The sequence below is a fragment of the Xyrauchen texanus genome, chromosome 2 (assembly GCF_025860055.1).
Source record: "Xyrauchen texanus isolate HMW12.3.18 chromosome 2, RBS_HiC_50CHRs, whole genome shotgun sequence".
Taxonomy (NCBI): Eukaryota; Metazoa; Chordata; class Actinopteri; order Cypriniformes; family Catostomidae; genus Xyrauchen; species Xyrauchen texanus.
The window spans coordinates 38,848,044-38,870,294 of record NC_068277.1 but is presented as its reverse complement, the minus strand read 5'-3'; the positions used below and the strand labels follow the sequence as shown (position 1 = coordinate 38,870,294).

The window sequence follows — 22,251 nt, the reverse complement described above, 5'->3', positions numbered from 1 at the left end:
TTCATTCAGATTCATGTAGTGTTTACAATATCATAGATAAGTTATGTATTTTAAAATCACAAACACCTATAAAACACCTATATTTTTTATTCTTTCTGGCAAACAGCCAGAAAAGGTAATGTAAATTAGGGTATGTGTGTTACATTTTTAAATTTCAGCATAGAGTTTTTGTTTTAAAGGGGCATAGATTTCGCAACTCAGTACTCAATACTCATGAGTACTTTTAAATGAGCTACTCTTTTGCTCTTGAGTATGACTTTCAATGAGGTTGCACTCTTCACAACAAATCAAAAAATCACATTTTAGATCATGTTGCACAAACATAGTTCATCAAAATTTCAAAATAACACACATATAACTAACATAAAATACAAACAACAGGGCTTGGATGTCACTGTTGGGGTCTTTGTGATATTTTTCATTAATTTGAAAGCAAAAAATAATATCTGCCCCTGGGGAGACACTGTTTCTCTATATTTTTCTTTGAATCAGTGATTGCTTATTGACTGAAAGAATAAAGGATAAGAGGAATCTGAAACAGATGCCATTGTTCCAGCAATGAGAGGCAGCACTGACTCTCTCTCTCTCTCTCTCTCTCTCTCTCTCACTCTCTCTCTCTCTCTCTCTCTCACTCACACACACACACACACACACACACACACACACACACACACACACACACACACACACACACACACACACAGACCATCATTAGCATACTTCAGCGCTTCTCTACCGAGCTAGTTTCCAGATTTCTAGTCTTCAGTTTAATGGTCAAGAATGAGACTGTGTTGGTTTAAGCTGATTGTAAATGTGTAACCAGAGAGAGACAGTTTAAAGAGACACATTAACATTCCTCAGATGTTCACAAAAGAAGGTGCATGCTGGGTTTGCAGACACAGTAATGGGAAAGAGCAACAGGTAGCTACACAAATGACACATGCTTCTACTCTATTTGTGCCAGTGTGTGTATGAGAGAGAGATATAAAGGACGAGTCTCCAACTGTGCCTGTTTGTTCTGTACCTCTATTGAAATGTATGTGTATAAACCTAATTAGGAGCAGTAGTTGCATGTGACTAAACTACATAAACACACACACACACACACACACACACACACACACACACACACACACACACACAAAGGACAATGTTTGTTACATTAATAAGTCAAGACAAGATGGCGCAGGGTGCGCATGGCATAGTGGCAGCATTTTTGGCTTTTACGTTTTTTGTTAATTTAAGTGCTTTAAATTCGATTTTTAAACCAAACTTAAATATGACAGATTTGTATTTCTACATACGTATATATAGTCTTATTGTGAATTTCTATATATACTTATATTTTTAATTTGCTTTTTATTTTTATCTAGTTGTTGTATTGTTTGTGCACTGGAAGCTTCTGTCACCAAGACAAATTCCTTGTATGTGTAAACATACTTCACAATAAAGCTCATTCTGATTCTGATTCTGATCATTTTAGCCTGTTGCTTTTGGGAAACATTTATCCATGTCTAGGTCCAAATGGTGATGTTTTACCCAGGTTGAACCAGAGTGGGGTTGGACTGGAACCCTCCGTCATCCCGCAGCCTTCACGGCTAGACGACTGGTTCTGGGCAGCACTCACAGCCACACACCACCCCCCCACCACGGTCCCTTTCTTCTCGGAGGTGCATGATGAGCTGACGAGTTCGTGGAGGGCACCTTTCACTGCTCACAACCAAGGGCGTCACCCAGCGGCTCACAAACGCCATGCAGCTCCACCACAAGCCCAGCTCTCAGCCCCAGCATTGAGCTCCCTGCAGGAAGCACACGCCCTGTCTCCCGAACGTCCTCGAGGACCCGGAAGGCTCCCAAGCGTTCCTGAGAGGGACGACCCATGGAACGAGACGTTTTCTCTGGAGCTGGTAATCAGACCACTCTTCTTTGCTCAATAAAAGAGCGATTTCCTCATTCCCTGGGCCATCTGCTGCGAAGTCTCGCCAGGTACGTCAAAAGCGACTGTCCCCTTAGTGCCCCTCGCACGGAGCTTTGATGCATGGCTTTCACTTCCCAACCCGTCGCGCTGGCTGGCCAGGACCATCTGACTTGGCTATGCAATTCAATTCGCCAGGCCCCCGACCCCTTTCGGCGGTGTCCACTTTACCTCGGTGCATGGCGAAGACGCCAACACCCTACGTGCGACCCTCTTACTCAAAGACGCGATAGAGCCTGTCCCTCCAGCGGAGATGAAGAAGGGTTTCTACAGCCTTACGGTTCGCGTTCGACGGCCAGGCGTACCAGTAAAAGTTCCACCCCTTCAGCATGTCCCTGTCCCCTCGTGTCTTCACGAAGGTCGCAGAGGCAACCCTTGCCCCGCTAAGGGAAGTGGGAATCCGCATACACAATTACCTCGATGACTGTCTCATCCTAGCCCACTCTCGAGTCACTGTGCACCCACAGGGACCAGGTGCTCAGGTACCTCAGCCATCTAGGGGTTCAGGTCAACTGGGAAAAGAGAAAGCTCGCCCCGGTTCAGAGCATCTCTTTTCTCATCATGGAGTTAGACTCAGTCTCAATGACAGTGAGCCTCACCAACGAGCATGCAGTCGGTGCTGAAATGCCTCACCTTATTCAAGCCAGGCACAGTGGTTCCTCTAAAACATTTCCAGAGGCTCCTGGGGCATATGGCATCCTCCGTGGCACCCCAGCCTGCCGCCAAACTTTCAACCCCTAGACAGACCTTTGTTTTCTGCAGACAGGAGTCCCCCTACAGCAGGTGTCCCAATGCGTTCTGGTCACCACAGATGCCTTCAAACAGGGTTGGGGCACCGTGTGCAATGGAAGGTTTCTCCCGCTATTCCATGGGAAAGCACATCTTGATTTGCTCAGACAGCACCGCCACGATAGTGTACTGTACATAAATCGGCAAGGCCCCCCTTTGAGCTGCTAGAATCAGTTGAGCTCAAAGCCCTCTCCTTCAAGACGGCCCTCCTGATCACGCTCACTTCCATCAAGAGGGTTGGGGACCTGCAAGCATTCTCTGTCAGCGACACTTGCCTGGAGTTCGGTCCGGCAGACAAGAGCTATATGGTTTTTGAGTTCAGCTATTGCATGGTTGACATATTATTTATTGGGAAGGTCTAAGAGGATGAAGGTTTGTGGGAAGCTGTGACTTATGGTTTTCCTTAGGGGAGTGCTTTGGGTCCATTATTGTATTTATATAGTTTCAGTTAAGGATATTTGTAAGGTTCAGGAGAAACTAGGTGAAGAGTTAGACAAGGTAGGAGTACGGCTATCTGAAAATAAACTTTTGTTACACTTAGGTAAAACTAAGGCGATACTATATGGTTCTAAACATAAACTACACAAAACTCCTGAGTTGGCTGTCAAGGCTGGTGATTATGTCATTTCAGCAAGAACTGAAATGATGATAGTAAAAAAACATTTTTCATTTGTAAGAGAAAGGCACAGGTATAGTACGAGGCAGAGTATAATCGATCTGAATTTATGTAAGTTTAAAACCATGTATGGTAAAATGTCATTTGAATACACAGGAATAAAATAGGTTGCCTGAGGATAGGTGCACATTAAATAAGGATAATTTTAGCTTAAGTGTTATAACATTGTTTTTAGATTTTATAATGCTTTTTATGGAAATTGGTACTTTAATTCACCAAAGTGGCATTTAACTGATCACAAAGTATAGTCAGGACATTACTGATGTAAAAAACAGCACCATCACTATTTGAAGTAATTTTTTATCAAATCTAGACACATTTTTGAGTGGGCAAAGAAACACAGACATTGGACAACAGATAATTGGAAAAGTGTTATGGATCTTAACCTCATTGAGCTTTTGTGTGATCAGCTAGACTGTAAGGTGTGTGAGAATTGCCAGACAAGACAGACACATCTATGGCAAGTGCTACAGGAAGTGTGGAGTGAAATCTCACCTGAGTATCTGGACAAACTGACATCTAAAATGCCATAGATCTGCAAATTTGTCATTTCTGCATGTGGAGGATTTTTTGATGAGAACTCTTTGAAGTAGTTTAAGTTCTGAATATTTATTTGAAATTGTAATAGTAATTTTTCACATTATTAATGTCCTGACTATACATTGTGATCAGTTGAATGCCACTTTGGTGAATAAAAGTACCAATTTCTTTCCAAAAGAGCAAAATCTGTACATTATTCCAAACTTTTTGCTGCCAATGTATATACAGTATATTTGTTTTTATTTTGTGCCATTGGCTTTCAATGCCTGGTATTATGAGCCATCAATGATGTTTAATAACAAGGTCCACAATGGAAATAAGTCTATGACTAAAATGTGCTATCCTTGACAAACACGTTGTGATGTCTTGCTTTTGTCAAATAAACTTACGAGATGCTACAAAAAGTGTGGAGAATTGCATGTGTATGTTTCAGTAAATATAGTATGTACTTAAGCTTACATAAGTTACCATACAATAGAACACACCTGATGTGAGAAGGAGAAATGAAGAAAAGCAAAGATCAAGAGCACAAAGGGGAGGAAAAATCAGTGTGTTAGTGGACCTGTGGAGCAAGATGTGAAAGGACACTCACATACATCAACACTGTCATCCTTATTCACAGCTGGGTGTTCAATCCAGCAGCTATATAAATCCTATATCCTATAAAATAGGAAAACTAGAAGAATGTATACCATATAATGTACAGACTAAACAAGTATTGCATAAATTTGATTACAGATTCACATTTCTTCACCATACAATTTAAGTTACCAAAAAGCAAGCAAGCAAGCAACAGATTTAACGCACCTGCATTATATTTCAAGTATCCTAACAGAGAAATGGCATAATTCTTTTTATGTGATAGACACAAATGCCTGAGCACTTAAGTTCTCAGAAGTGACAGCAGTGATTGATCATGTAAACGCATTCATTGCATGACCTGACTGTTTTTTTCAACTTCAAAACATTTCACAGCGATACAAATTCAGAAGCATTAGTATGTAAAGTAAATGTATACATCAGTCATTCTAAACTAGTATGAGTTTTTTTCATCCATGGGACACAAGAATGAGGGAAGAGATAATCATGATTGTCAAGTAGGGCTGAAGAATTTGTAAAAAATAAATAAAAAATAAATATTGCGATAGGGATTTGAACTGCATTATGATTGAATCTTCTTTAAGCAGACTAAATAAATAAATACAAATTGAATACAGTGAAACGTAGAGCAAAACTGATTCACATCATCACATTATATATTTTCACTGTGTACCCGTTTTTTTTTTTTACTCTCAGTCCACTTTTCATCATTATTCATTTTTGGAAGTTAAGAAATTATTATTGAAATATATTTTTGCATGATATTAACAACAAAAACATCTATTATTATAATTATTATTATTAATAATTTTATAAAACAGTACCTTATTTATTTAATATTTTCTTAATTTGCATATGGCATAGATTTCAGCACCATTTGACAATAGAGTTGACAATGGCCTTTTAATGCAGAAACATGCTCTCATCCACTCTTCTGTCCACAGTTCAGACTATTTATTTAACTAATTAAATCACAGCCTTGAAAATCACACAACGTTATATAGCGATTTTTATTTTATTTTGATAAATAGTTCAGCCTTATTGTCAAGCTCCAAAAGCACATACTGTAAATGCACCATAAAAGTCAATTTGTTAAGGCTTCTGAAGCCATACAATAACATTGTGTTAGAAACCAAAATTTAGGTCTTAATTCACTGAAAATCTCCCCCTTTGCCCATTCGCACACGAGAGCTGTGAGTGCAGATCATTATACAGTGCCAGGCTGTAAATATAAACAAGGCTTGACACTGAAGGAGAAGGCACCAGAGAAGAAATTGTGCACAAACTTAATTCGTTCTTGCATATGCTGTTACCACAACATATTAGAATGTGTGAAAGGGTACATGATAAATGTCCAATAACAGCTGGTCATGTAATCTTAACTTAGAGACAGCCATATGGATGCTCCCACTTTCAAATACAATAAAACAGTTTATATTAGGTTACTAATATTTATGGAGTCTCAAGTGAGTATATGATATTTTAAACAGATTTAAAAAAAAAAAAATGATTATTTTTTTTAAACATTTTTAATTAGCAAGAAAATACTGAGTGCACCTTTACCTTAAAGCCTCCACAAGCGCCACCGAACGGAATAGCAAAATAAATATTCGCTGCATCAAAATATCCATACTTCCATACTATACAGCATGCCAAAAAAAGTATGTCAATGGAGTACTATGTCAAAATACTCAGTATTATTTAAGCAGTAAGCAAGAAATATCTGGATGACCTACTATTTCCGGAGAGACTCTGAAGTGTGGATCGACTAGAAACTTTACGATCCCATAATTCAAAACACTGGTTCCCCTTCTGTCGCTCTCTCCACGTTGTGTCAGAGAAGCAACACTAGGGGTCTCTCTTGAGCGCCGATATTCACCTCTGAACTATGAAAAAAGGCCAATGAGAGTTGGCACCCAGTATTTGCATGTCCCGCCCCCGGACATACGGGTATTTAAGGGGCGCAAATACGGGAGTTCATTCAGAAAATTTCTTCGGAGCCGATGGTCCTGCATGCAGTCTGCTGCGAGTTACACACCAAGTTCCTGTTTAATCCTTTGACGCTCTGCATGCTGTTGGATCTGACGCCGCACAACAGCGGCTTTCTCATTCGTGCACGGCTGTGCATTCTTGCCCCTGGGCGCTTCGACAGCGCAAACAACTCGAAAGAGTTATTCTAAAAGAGTGAATTTCGCTCTAAAAGAGCAAAACACAGCGGCGTTGAACGTCCTTCTCAGGACGCGTCTTTTTAAAGACGATTTTCCGCCTCTGTGTAGTTTCTGGATGCGTTGATTCTCCCCACCTCTGACGGCCATAAAAACTGCCTTGCATTCCTGGGGTGCGATCACATGCAGGCAGCGTTTTTATGAATGGTCTATGTTTTCAGTACGAGAACATAGCCATGATAGCATTGCGGTCGTAGGCTTTTTCTTGTAGTGAGACAAAGCCGCTTCAGCCGCCCCCCGCGCCTCGCCTCCTTCCTACGGGATTGAGGCAGGCGCCACGGGCGATGAAAACGATCTGGGGACAGTGACGGGCTCCGTTTCGCCGGGTGAACCCCCGCGAAACACCCAGCCTCCCCGGCACGCTTGCTTGTTTCCGTCCGAGCTCGGGATGAGCATTCTCTCCAAAGGGTTATGTTTTCAGTGTGAGAACATAACCGCGGCAGCGTTGCGATCTCTGCTTTCTCTTGTAGTGAGAGAGAGCCATTTCAGCCGCCCCCCGCGCCTCGCCTCCTTCCTACGGGATTGAAAGCACGCTTTCTCAAACGCCCCCGTCTCCCAGCTCCGTTCATTCGGCGACACCACTTGATGACTACACCCAGCAGTCCTCAGTGGTGAAGAAACAGATGAAGGCTATTTTCAAGCAAAAAAAGCATCCTGCCCTGCCGCAAACCTGCCGCCAGGGGCCATGCCCTGTCTGCTCACCGAGGGCGTCCTCCTGCGGCTTTCAAGAAAGAAAGAAAGTGGTGCTCCGCCTCAACTAACAAGTGAGTGGGCCCAGCTCTCAGCCCCAGCGTTGAGCTCCCCACAGAAGTTGGACGCCCATCGTCTCACGGACCCCCTTGAGGACCCAGAAGGCTCACAGGTGCTCCTGAGATGACAGACGCAGAGACCGAGACGTTAGCTCCGGAGCTGGTAAGACCACTCCGTTCCCCGGTGGAGGGCCGGGAGGATAATTTTTTGTTAAATTCTTTACACTCTATAGAGCTATTTCCTTGTTGTCTCTGGGGTCACCTGGCCCGCAAATGCCGTTCTCGCGGCACTCTGCTTTCAGGCCTCAACAGTCCCGGCTCCATGGACGTGGTGTCCCCGCCTTCAGCCCCACGACTGTTCCCCGGCCGGCCGGTTCAGACGAGTCCAGAGGACGCCAGCATCAGACCTCCTCCTCAGTCACGAACCCGCCCCCTGCCGGATGCGCGGAGCAAGGTAAGTGCTTTGAGTTTATTCTCAGCACCAGAGCCTCGGGACGCCACGTTGCCAGGTCTCCACCCCCCTTCGTGGGCGTACATTTTTTCCACAGTACACGGCCAACATGCCCATTCCCTGCACGAAGAAATCGCCTCCCTTCTATTAAAGGACGCGATAGAGCCTGTCCCTCCAACCGAAATGAAGAAGGGTTTCTACAGCCCTTACTTCGTTGTACCCAAGAAAGGCGGCGGCTTACGACCGATCTTGGACCTGCGAGTTTTCAATCGGACCTTGTCCAAACTCCCGTTCAAAATGCTCACCCAGAAACAAATTCTATCTGGCGTCCGGCATCTAGATTGGTTCGCAGCGGTAGACCTGAAGGACGCGTACTTCCACGTCTCAATTCGCCCTCGACATCGACCCTTCCTACGGTTCGCGTTCGACGGCCAGGCGTATCAGTACAAAGTCCTCCCCTTCGGCCTGTCTCTGTCCCCTCGCGTCTTCACGAAAGTTGCAGAGGCAGCTCTTGCCCCGCTCCGAGAAGCCAGCATACGCATACTCAATTACCTCCATGACTGGCTCATACTGGCCCACTCCCGAGAGTTACTATGCGCACACAGAGACCAGGTACTCAGCCACCTCAGCCGTTTGGGGCTTCAGGTCAACTGGGAAAAGAGCAAGCTCTCCCCGGTAAAGAGCATCTCTTTTCTCGGTCTGGAGTTAGACTCAGTCCCAATGACAGCACGTCTCTCCAACGAGTGTGCTCAGTCAGTGCTGAAATGCCTCGCTTCCTTCAAGCCAGGCGCCATGGTCCCGCTAAAACGTTTCCAACAGCTCCTGGGGCATATGGCATCCTCCACGGCGGCCGCCCTGCTGGGGTTGATGCATATGAGACCACTTCAGCACTGGCTCCGGACTCGAGTCCCGAGATGAGCATGGCGCCGCGGCACGCACAACGTAAAAGTTACCTCTGCCTGCCGCCAAACCTTCAAACCCTGGACAGACCTCTGCTTTCTAAGGGCAGGAGTACCCTTGCAGCAGGTGTCCCGATGCGTTCTGGTCACAACCGACGCCTCCAAATTGGGTTGGGGCGCAGTGTGCAACGGGCGCGCAGCCGCAGGCCGGTGGAACCGAGGCCCGCTGCACTGGCACATCAACTGTCTAGAGCTGCTGGCTGTTTTTCTAGCCCTGCAGAAGTTTCTTCCGTTAATTCGGAACAAACACGTCCTAGTCAGGACAGACAGCACCACGGTCGTAGCCTACATAAACCGCCAAGGCAGAGTACGCTCCCTCCACAGCTCGCCCGTCGTCTCCTCCTTTGGAGTCAGCAACGACTCAAGTCACTGCGCGCCACTCATATCCCCGGCAACCTCAATGTGATAGCGGACGCGCTGTCAAGACAAAGCTTGCCTGGCGGAGAGTGGAGGCTCCACCCCCAGTCGGTCCAGCTGATTTGGGACCGGTTCGGCAAGGCTCAGGTAGACCTGTTTGCCTCCCAAGAAACCTCCCACTGCCCACTCTGGTATGCCCGGACAGAGGCTCCCCTCGGGGCAGACGCGTTGGCACACAGCTGGCCGGCGGGGCTGCGCAAGTACGCATTTAACCCAGTGAGCCTTCTTCGCTCTAAAGTGGCGTCTGTTCACGGACTGGTGTTCTTCCCGAGCCGAAGACCCGCAGAAGTGCGCAGTTAGGTCAGTGCTCGTGTTTCTTCAGGAGAGGCTGGAGAGGAGGCTGTCCCCCTCCACCCTCAAGGTGTATGTCGCTGCTATCGCGGCCCACCACGACACAGTAGACGGCAAGTCTCTTGGTAAGCATGACTTAATCGTCAGGTTCCTAAAAGATGCCCGGAGGATAACTCCCTCCCGGCCTAACCTGTTCCCCTCCTTGGATCTCTCGGTCGTCCTTACGGGACTCCAGAGACCCCCCTTCGAGCCGCTTGACTCAGTTGGACTCAGGGTCCTCTCTCTCAAGACTGCCCTGCTGATCGCGCTCGCTTCCATCAAGAGGGTCGGGGACCTGCATGCGTTCTCTGTTAGCGACGCTTGCCTGGAGTTCGGTCCGGCAGATACTTTCATGATCCTAAGACCGCGACCGGGCTATGTGCCCAAGGTTCCTACCACGCCCTTCAGGGATCAGGTGGTGAACCTGCAAGCGCTGCCCCGGGAGGAGGCAGACCCAGCCCTTTCACTGCTGTGTCCAGTACGTGTTTTACATATTTATCTGGACAGCACACAGAGCACCAGACGCTCTGAGCAGCTCTTCGTCTGCTTTGGGGGACAGCAGAAAGGGAACACTGTCTCCAAGCAGAGACTCGCCCACTGGGTTGTCGACGCCATTTCCCTGGCTTATCACACCCAGGCCGTGCCCCCCCCTTGCGGGTCCGAGCTCACTCCACCAGGAGTATTGCGTCCTCATGGGCACTGGCTAGGGGCACTGCCCTAGCAGACATTTGTAGAGCAGCGGGCTGGGCAACACCTAACACTTTTGCGAGATTCTACAATCTCCGAGTTGAGTCAGTATCGTCCCGTGTTCTCTCAGGTACCGAGCCCGTAGAACTCGGTGGCACGCCCACGATCTGACCGGGTGAATCGCTTGCACCTAGCGCCCTTCCCCCTAACCAGGGGAAACAGTGCACCTTCATTCCCAGGAGATCTCAGGTTTGGGACACTGGTTGATTCCTCCCTAGCCCTCGTGGGTCGCAGTTCAGCGGAGGAACTCGCCGACCCAAGCCACTGCGGGTACCGCAAGCTACCCTGTACTGGTATAGGTGCTCCACAGGTAAGGCCTCCTTCAGACTCCCCCTGTGTGTAACACCATGGTTCTGTCCCCTCAGGCGAGCGGACTCCCGTGTTTCCCTTAGGCAGTCACGGCTGCCTCGGTTGCCGTGCTGTATGTTCCCCCCTCTATGAGGCTGGATCCACCACCGCACCAACTTTTCCATATAGGCCCTAAGTCAGGCCTCTGATGGTTTTGCCACTTAAACTTGCCTCCCCTCTCGGGTAGGCGTGGCCTCCGCAGGGTCTTCTCCGCCCTGAATAAGGGCTAAGACCCCCTTCCCTCAATGCGTGTAAAGGCCCCGGCCTTAGTTGCTCTATGCGAGAAACATAGAGAGAAAAGAGGCCCGGCCAGGCTTGGCCCGTTCCCAGGTTGGCGGCCAGCACCTTGTTCCCCCTTCCAGGGTAACGATAAGGAATCCTGATGGCTTAAATGGGGCACTGGGGAAAGGTACGTGCAGCCTGATACAGTTGGTCGTCCTGCACGTAAGAATACCTGCTCGCTCATGTATCAGCAGTTCACGTACACGGCTCAGCGCATGGCACTTTTATAAGTGGACCCCTAGTGTCGCTTCTCTGACACAACGTGGAGAGAGCGACAGAAGGGGAACGTCTAGGTTACGTATGTAACCCCTGTTCCCCGATGGAGGGAACAAGACGTTGTGTCTCCCCTGCCACGTCGCTGAGCCGAGCCACTGTTGTGGCCGGACCATTTCCGGCTCCTCAGAAAAATCCTGAATGAACTCCCGTATTTGCGCTGCTTAAATACCCGTATGTCCGGGGACGGGACATGCAAATACTGGGTGCCAACTCTCATTGGCCTTTTTTCATAGTTCAGAGGTGAATATCGGCGCTCAAGGGAGACCCCTAGTGTCGCTTCTCTGACACAACGTCTCGTTCCCTCCATCGGGGAACGGGGGTTACATACGTAACCTAGACGAGTATTTTCAGGAGTATAAATGTTTTTTCGTAATGTGAAAGGTCCTGCGATTTATAGTCTGAAGCAACTTATATACATAATTTACAATTAATGTTGGCCGTTCAAATGCATGCACACTAAAACACATACAGACAAACAAATGAAAACATGTCAAACAGAGAAGGTAGTAGTGATTTAATGTTGCCAATTCAGAGTATTTTGACTTTAAAAAGTACTTAAAGCAAACATCTTAAATATTCTGTCCCATCAACATTATCATTCTAACAAACTCTAGACATTCCCATGAAATTACGTTTCATCACACTCAGAATTGGTTTCAGGTTGACAAACCAATCCAATCAGTCTTAATTGTTACTTTCTCTGTAACCTCAGGCTTCGATCCTGATTTTAAGATTAGCTTTGAAACAGATTTAAAAAAAAGTGGCTTCAACCAGAACCCCCACAATTTCAATGATGGAGAGAAACGATTTTGGAAATATACCAAATGGAGAAAGTAACATTTAAAATGAAAAATAAAAGCAACATAAATGGGATTTGCTTAAAAATATTATAAATTAATTTAGATATATTGTTTCCTTAAGATTCTTGATTTTTGAACAAAATAAGTTCAAATATGAGGTATGATGTCCTATTTCATTTAATATATAAAAAAGGAGGTGATGCCTTAACTTTCTTTCCACTTTATTTGAATGGTTGTGAATGGTTATTTGATATGTTTTTTTAAAATTGTGTTTTTTTTATTTCTCTTTCTTGATGTACAATTTGTACATTTTCTTTAATAAAAAATAAAATGCAAAAATAAAAATCATAAAAAAGGCTATTATTGATTAATTAAAAAGTGAGCATTTGGAATACTATCTGCAAAAAATTGGTATGCAATAATAGGATGTATTTGTTCTTTAAATAAAAGACAGATTTTGTGTACTGCTTATATTGCTTATTTCTTATATTATTATAACTTCAAGTAAAATACAGTATGTTCATCTCAAGTCCATGAAAGAAAGAATGGAGTTGGGTGGCATTCACCCCTTTATATAAAAATGTTGATCTTTTAATATTTTAAAAATGAGTATTTTTTGCAGGTATCATATTAATCCATTTTACTGGCTGTTTTATAGATTGCCTAATATATCATGTTTATATTTTCAAATATATGTTTTGCTATGGCTTATTAAAGAAAATGAAAAGCAATTACATTTGAAATTAAATACAACACTATCTGCTGAAAATCTTCATTTTGATTCTCAAATAAATAATTTATCATGAAGATTTTGTGTATTTCTCATATTTTATTTGTAAAGTGTGCTTTAAGTGACAAGGGGGAGTGATTTGATTGCGTCAGAGATGTAATTTTACTCACAGCTGATTGGTTCTGCATCTGTTAGCGATCTGTAATCCAGAACGAAACCTGCTACGGAGATAGTTAATCATGTAGCCCAAGTTGCTATGGCGATGAACACTGCCAAAAGCAGACCAACTTTCATGGTACCTAAAACCTGGGGTTGAGATAAATTAAACAAAAATGTACCTGGCTAGCCACCGAAACCGGCTTCATGGTATAGACCTCTGATGTTGAGTAACTGAAAGGAAGTCAGTGCGACATAAATAGATGCAACGTATCTGCGCAAGTATTTAACACTGAAAATGTTACACACTTCAGCTTTAATTTACTCTAATGGCATCCTCCATTGATGAGATATTCTGCCATTGGCTCTCTCTCTCCTTTAAAGAAAGCTTTCTGATAAATGTATGAGAAGTCATTGTAAGGACTGAGTAGATAAACACTCTTAGTCTTCTGATTCATCATCTATAAAAAATAATAATAGATTGCCAACACATACAAAGAGAAAGAGAGTAAGAGAGAGAGAGAATGATCAAATACAGTTTTATCATTTGTCATGTACACAAGTAGATTCCTCACAATAAACATTAGCCTGACAATATGCAATTACAAGGGTTTGTGAAAACAGGTTAAGAACAAAACACAAACGTGAATGCCATTCATAACTCAATAGCTAAATGCCATCAGACAACACAGCAGCATAACCACACACACACAGAGTGTGACCTTAATGCGCTCTTGAACATCTGTCACAGGAAATGAGAATGAACATCACACAGAGACTTCTTAGACAGTCAATAACAATCTGCTTGGAGAATCCTCCTCAGTATCATGACACGTCACACTTAAAGGAAACTATCTATTTGTTGACTTTGTTGAAATTGCATGTGATCCAGTGAATTTATCAGTGCTTGTGTAATATTGCTCTAATATCTTGCATCTTGACTCATTTATGATAAATAACAACCCTGGGAAACCAAGACCAATCCCCCTAATAATAATAGATATATAGGCTATTGAGATTGTGTGTGTGTGTGTGTGTGTGTGTGCGTGTGTGTGCGCGCGCGCGCGCGTGTGTTTTTGTGTGTGTGTGTGCGTGTGTGTTTGTGTGTGTGTGTGTGTGTGTGTTTCAGGTTTTTACCATTGTTCATCTCCCTTTCACAACTGAAAGCAGTTGTGCAAAAACACAAATTCAGACACTGCAGCCAAAATTCAATATCAGCTCTGAGCAGGCACGATCAATCCATCTGCAAGCCCTCAAAGAAACATCACGTCATCATAAATTTATCTCCAAGCTCCGTCACTTCTTTTCAGCTTCAATCAATTTATCCCAAAACACTTTGGCCGCGATCCAGATGTGATTAAACTATTTCAGCTTTCCTTCAAACGAGAGCAGTCACAGCCAATCTATTTTAGAGTCCCAGAAACAATCAATAGCAAAACTGTTCTTGAATCCCAATTCGCATATACTGTATCGTTCCTATATTGAATACAAAATTTCAAACAGTCATTTAGAAATTAGTAATTCAAATTAGTCCCATATCATAGTATGTTGAAAAGAGGTTTCCAGATGGTATACCATTTCCAGTGGATTCTCGAAGCGTGTATTTTTATTGTATAACTAAAATATGGCATTCTCCATCAAGAAACAGCCTGTCCAAAAAAAAATACAAAATGTACTGCAGTATTTATCTGACAGTATGTTGAGGGACTGCCAAGCTAAAACAAAATAAAGAGCTCTAGTACAGTGCCATGAAAATGTCCATTCTTTTCTTCAGTAATATGAATAATCAGATCACAACTTTAACTTAATTAAATTAAAGAATTACTTTGCAACTGCAATGCTTTGTGAACTTTACACATGTAATAAAGATAGGGTTGGATAAGAAAAAGAGATACTGTTGGCTTGCATTTACTACACATTATTACATGTATCATTATGCAAAAATCATTATGCTGCAGAGCTCTCCGCACGAGAGACCCGCAACTTGCAGATTTTCAATGGTGTGCTGCTGTTTCTTGTCTCACCAATGTGGAAGGAAGGTGGCAAAATGAGGAATAATGAGTCAATTGTAGTGAAAATGACATGAGGAAAGTGTATGTCATGATGTTAAAAGTGATAGGATGCATGTAACTTTGCAACAAATGGGTCTGTGGTATCAAGACCAATGGTATTGGTAAATTAAAATTTTATATGCTAACACTTTACAATAAAGTTCTATTTGTTAACATTAGTTAAAAACATTAGTTAACGTTACCTAATAATGAACAATTATTTTACAGAATTCATTAATCTTGGTTCATGTTAATTTCAACATACACTAATACATTTTTAAATACATTAGTGACTGCACTATTAACTAACATGTACTAACAAGCAATTGTATTGTAATTAAACTTTCATTTAACTAATGTTAAAGAATGAAACGTTATTGATAAGTATTACTCTTTACAATAAGGCATTATTTGTGAACGTTAGCTAATGTAATAGTTAACGTTTAACAATTAACAATGTTAGTTTCTACAGTACATATTCGAGGATATTTTTACCATTAAAGTTAATGTTCACATTAGTTAATGCATTATGAACAAACATGAAAAACAATAGTATTGCTGAACAATGCATAAAGAAAAGTATATTTATAAATGAACATTAATAAGTGTGGCAGGGCGGAGGGTGGGGCCGGGTCATGATTCTACACACCCGGTCCCTTATCAGGCTAATCAATGGGCTGGAGGACTGCCTATGATCTGCCCAGAGAGGCGTGGCTGTCGTCCGTTAGAGGGTGGAGTATTGGCCGAGGAACAAGCTACGGCATATTGGAGAACCGGAGAGTAAGTGGGTTTTTTTTCCATCTCTCTCTCCTCTCTCTCTCACAGCCGATCCGCATTGGTCTTTTCCCTCTCGTTTAAGTTGTACAGTGTTTTTTTTGAGGGGTAATACACTGTTGCAGGAAGTACCCCCCCCATTTTTTATATTTCTGTTTCCCTCCCCTTGTCCCCTCCCTCATCCAGGTAGACGGGGCTTAGGGCATGCCCTCCCCCAGGGAAAGAGGGGGGGTGTATGTCATGCCAGGGGCTCCCCTGCCTGAGAGAACAAGGGAGGAATGTGGCAGGGTGGAGGGTGGGTGGTGATTATACACACCTGGTCCCTTATCAGGCAAATTAAGCCTCTGAGAGGGATAAAGGCCGATTGCGGACATGGTGCGACGAGAGAGAGATCGTTTACAGACATGTCCGTCCTGTGTGTGTGTGTGTTTGTCTTTTGTTTAAGTTTATCATTAAAATATTATTTATGTCGTCAAGCCGGTTCTCACCTCCTCCTTTCCATTGAACTGCTTTACAATAAGATAAAAAAATGCTGCAATAAAGTATACCTAAAAAAGCGTTAACTATTGGTAATACACTCATTTAGCACTTTATTCGGAACACCTGTACACCTACTTATTTATTCGATTATCTACTCATCCAGTCATGCAGATATGGGTCAGGAGTTTCAGTTAATGTTCACATCAACCATCAGAATGTGGACAAAATGTGATCTCAGTGATTTCGACCGTGACATGATTGTTGTTCCAGAAAGACTGGTTTGAGTATTTCTGTAACTGCTGATCTACTGGGATTTTCTCACACAACAGTCTCTAGAATTGACTCAGAATGGTGCCAAAAACAAGAAACATCCAGTGACCAACAGTTCTGTGAACAAAAATGCCTTGTTAATGAGAGAGTTCAACAGAGAATGGCCAGGCTGGTTTGAGCTGACAGAAAGGCTACAGTAACTCAGATAACTCCTCTGTACAATTGTAGTGAGCAGAACAGCATCTCAGAGTGCACAACACGTCAAACCTTGACGCGGATGGGCTACAACAGTAGAAGACCACATCTGGCACTTTATTAGGACCACGTTGCTCCTTATAAAGTGCTCAGTGAGTGTCCTTTCATCCAATAAACCTCCTAAGCAGACTCTTAATTAGTTCAAGTCAAACATTTGCAGAACACATGAAAGTATTCCATAGACTCTGCATCTAATCAAAACTCTTCTGCATGTGTGTGTGTGTGTGTGTATTGCTTCTACACACACATGTGCAGCCTTTTCACAAATCAGTGCCACAAACTTAAACCATGAATGTCTAAACGCAGCTGCCTTTAATCTTTGTGGGTATTAAAAAATGATTAGCAAACATTTATTTAATTTCTGCAAAGCTAATTATAGAAAACTAATGTTAAATAATGACAGCAACAGAAAGTGGTTTAGTAGGAGCATGCTGATTAAATTGAAATAAGTTCAAATTCATTTGTATAGTGTTTTGTTCAAAAGGAATGGTCTCAAAGCAGCTTTGAGTTTGAGGCCTAGTCTGTTTACAAGCTACAAAAAAGACAAAGGAAAACTCCCTCAATAAATTAAACTGGAATGAAAAGATTGCTTTATTAATTTTAATTATGTATGGAGTTTAGTGGTTTATGAATAGAGTCTTGGTCATCACTGCAATACAATGGTACTGATTTTTTTCTTTCATTGATTGGTTATGGAAAATCAGGTCAAACCAATCCATTTGACCTGTCACAAATACCACGTAATGGTAATGATGAACAGAAACTCCAGGCCAAACCATGTCTGAAAATAAATTAGCGACATTTATCAGTTCTATCGGTCTCTCTGCAAGGTCAGGAGCATAAATAGGGTCACCTTACTCCAATGTCTGTTGATGTCTGATGATGCTAAACCTCTGTGAATACTGAAGTGTTACAAGCCACTAAATTACTTTCATAATGTCAAGCATTGAGTTTTGACTAGAAAGTCTAAATGTGTTAGTTTATAGATGGAAGGGTATGTGTGCGTGCATATGGGCGCACATTACAAAAGGAGTTTATAGCTCATTACAAGTTAAAAAGCCCTTGACCAAAGCAATTTGTAATGCTTATACTTGGCTAAACGATGGGGTCTAAAATGCTTCTTAATTGGCTCCTTAATCTTTAAAGTGGAGCCAAAACATTTTTTTTTTCAGCATTTAAGGGTGTTGAACAAATGAGATCCATAAAACACTGCAGTCTTAAATATGTCTAGGCACAAAGAGTGTTTATTTGTCTGGGGTACTTTGTTGGCACAATTTCCTTTCTGCAGTATTAGTTTGACTGCAGTTTTTAGATGATGTTTGTGGAGAATTTCCAGAATTCATATTTTGAAATGTATCAGATCTAACATGGATTAGTTAATTAGGTACTTCTTAAAATCATAAACACCAATACTTTGTTACAAATGCCAGTGTTGGTATAGTAAACTATGGAATTGGATGCAATGGGAGTTACATGCAAAACATGCTCAACCAATGAATGATGCCATTGGTTCCATTTCTTTTACAACAAGTTTGAATTTCCTCCTATTTTAGAAGTCATTCAAATAACTAAAGTGCACAATTAAATTGCAATAAAGTTGTATTTATAAACATTAGTTAAAGGGATATTTCACAGAAAAAAACAGAACATTCTCTAATTATTTACTCACCATCATGCCCACTCAGATGTGTATGACTTTCTAACTTCTGCTGAGCACAATATTTTAGAAAGATATTTCAGCTCTGTAGGTCCTCACAATGCAAGTAAATGGTGACCAAAACTTTGAAGCTCCAAAAGGCACGTAAAGACATCGTAAAATAATCCACACAACTCCAGTGGTTACATCCATGTCTTCATAAGCGATATAACAGGGGTGGGTGAGAAACAGAAACCTTTTTATAAGAAATCACCACTTTCACTTTCACATTCTGAAAGTGGAGATTTACAGTATAAAAAGGACTGAACTATTGATCTGTTTTTAAGTGATTGCATCGTTTCAGAAGACAAATATAAAACAACAGGAGTCTTGTTGATTGCTTTTGTGCAGCCTTTATGTGCTTTTTAGAGATTGAAAGTTCTGGTCACCATGCACTTGCACCGAATGCACCTACAGAGTTGAAAAATTCTTCTAAAAATCTTTGTTTGTGTTCTGCAGAAGAAATAAATTAAGTCATACACATCAGTGATGGCATGCAAGTGAGTAAATGATGAGAGAATTGTAATTTTGGGTGAATTATCTCATTAATACAAAAGTTAACATGAACTAACAATGAACAATGCTGTTATAGCCTTTATTAATCTTATTAAATCTATAATTTCACATGGCTAATAGATTTTGAACATTTAAAGCCTCCTACTTTGATTAACCTCCCCAGAACAAAGCTTCCTATAAATTTCAAGGGCTGTGTACTCCACCTCATAATGTTTAAGAATGCTCTATATCCCATACAGTGGTGTGCAGATGGTATTTGATGTACCGTGTACAACATAGTCTGTTAACATAGCAATTAAAGGTAAATTCTCATGGTTTATGAGAATAGACTCTGGGTCTATCCATGTCTGGATAAACCCAGATTAGGTAACTAAAACTCTTTCACCAAAGAGTGAGAAAATGTGAGCAAATTCTTAAAGATAAAGCAGCTATAAGGAAACGAGCAAAAATCTCTTGACTTTCATCTCTCTTCCCTCTTTTACGCCTCTATGAGAACTTTAACCCAAAGGAACATCAATCCATTGACCTGTCACGCTTATGGAAGATGCCTTTCTGCTTTCTGGATCTGGAGGGTGTGCACACTAGTTTGCTTCACTCACTTTCCAATACATGTATTAAACTTCCAAATGTCAGAGATAGCCAATGTCGCTAGTATCTGATTTCGCTTGGATTCAGTACACTGAGCAAGGACATTTTAATCTCAGACCTCATGCTCCAATTACAGCTGCTGAGGCAATGCAAGTTTTTCCGACCGAATGAATTACTGTATGAGAATATGAGAAGATTTCTCTATATATACATTGCAAGCATCATAAGGCCTGTTTATAAAACACACTGTACACCACCGTTTGTAAACACTGAAAACACTATTGTAATTCAGTACTATGGTACTACCATTGCATAACTTGATATAAATATTTTTGTGCAAAACATTTTCAAATTTAGTTTGATACCTCCAAATCATAAAAGTACATGGGTAGATAAAATATTTACATAAAGAAGCCATTAAAGTATAACAAAAATCCAGTCAGTACATTCACCTTTTTTTTTTTTTTTAAAGTAAAAAACTTAATCTGCTCTCTCATTATGAAGGCCATTTCCCATTAATGATCTTTCCTCTTATCTCTAGTGTGAATGAATCACACATTATTTCCTGAATAATTACTTGCTGGAGTTCAACCTAGAGATAACGCGGGACAAAGGAAGTGAAATTTATGCCATTTGAAATTAAACTGTTTGCTTAAACTCTTTGTTTGACTTGCACAAGCTATTAACAAAATGAAGACATTGAACTACAACATTATAGCAGCAGCATCAGCTGCTTTTTAATTCAGTGCTGAATATTTCTAATTAGAGACTGAGAGACTTATCTTTGTTAAGGGACTTAGAAATGTGATTTAATTGAGGTCAGATATATGACAGACAAGGGTAGCTTTATTTGTAACTGCTTTTCAATGCATCTTTCTCTCTTTCCGGGTTCTCGTATGCTGTTTCATTCACACATGGTTGAGTCTGGTGCTGTAGAAGTCTGGGGGCCAGATGCTCTGGTATTGGATAAGTGGCATTTGATCCTGCTCTTCTGTGCTGAGACCCTATCTAATGCCACTCTGATTGACACTGTGTGGTGATACTGTGATCTATGGGCCCTCACAAAGCATTCACAGTCACACTCTCTCTCTCTGTATTACAAACTTGTAGACATATTGTTTTGGTTTATGAATACACGCCTAGCTAAATAATAAGGCAAATGTAGATGCCTTATAGACAGTATGTGTAAGAGGACACTACACACATGGCTTTGTTCCAAAATCTGAGCTTTCTCGCTGAGTTCTAAAGCAACATTCAAACTGTCAAGTGATTAGCATGTTGCTAAGCTAACAGTGTGATAATCTTAGAACTATCTTTATAGACATACTTCAGTATTGAATACATTTAAGTTAAATCAAATATAAGTTTATTTACATATATTTAACATTTGCTTGTGTTTTATGAGCTTGTCACCATGCATTCTGAGATGGTGAAGGATTTGATATTGCCTCACATAACCAGTGGCATGCACTTTCACACGATAACTTGTATTGTTTCTAGTACTACACAATTTAAGTTCCTACACGAACACATGATTCACTGTGAGCGAGCTTCTCTCATACACTAAAATACCTAATAATTTGAATTTACTCAATTGATAGAGAAAATACGTTTCCTCCATTGAGTAATGGCGTATCTAAAACTTGTTTAATAAAGTTTAGTTAATTTGGTGATCATACTGTATAGTATTAACTAAACCATAAATTAAGTTAAGGTAACTAGATGCAAGTAGTCATAACTCAGATTGCTATTGCTATTTAAATGTTGTTTCTACTTAATAATTATAAATGAATGGACTCAAATTTAGGTCACACAATAACACAGCTTAAATAAGATTATAACTGATTCTTGGTGAATCATTAAATAAACTTATTTCCAATAAACTTCAATTTCACATGCACAAGGAGAACTGAGATAGTGTTAACAGGGTCCAACTTGACCAAACATAGATCACTCAACTGGTGACGAAACAACTATTTAGAACAATTCAACATAAATAATATTAAAAAGAGCTAAAGCTCTATGTATTCATAATAAACAATTAGTTCAATTCCCCCATACATTTTTTTTTAAAATAATCCAAGTGCAAGACATTATTGGTGTTTCCCATAGCCTCAATTTTTCACTAAATAGTTTATGTCTATGGATTTTTAAGAAAAATAATTTTAAGGAGCATACATATTTGAGTAATATGCTCAAAACTTGACATTTTAAGTAATGTTAAATTAAGAAAACTTGATTTTTCCAGTAACGACAACATACGGTTTACAGTGTGGCACTCATGAATGTGCAACAAAATTGCATCGAGATGTCAATATTTTCAAGACAAATAACTTAAATTTCAAGTTGTTTCTCACAAAAGCTTGTCACTTGTTTTCAGAAGACTTGCAATATGATGCACAAGTTGCATGGACTACTTTTATTATCTTTTGGGTTCTTTTAAATCACTATCCACAGCCATTGTATTGAAAAGATTAACCGGAATATCCTTTAACAGCTCCTTTTGTGTTCTGCATTGTGATGTGCTATGAAGACAAACAGAGTGGTGTGAGAGATGTGCGATAAGTGCTA

General features: G+C 41.4%; 1 protein-coding gene across 9 annotated transcripts in view; it reads right to left on the bottom strand.

Annotated features, from left to right (window-relative positions):
• The window catches only part of LOC127657924 (VPS10 domain-containing receptor SorCS2-like), a 221,697-nt gene that overhangs the window by 74,291 nt on the left and 125,155 nt on the right, over positions 1 to 22,251 (bottom strand). The gene's annotated exons all lie outside the window — the stretch shown is intronic.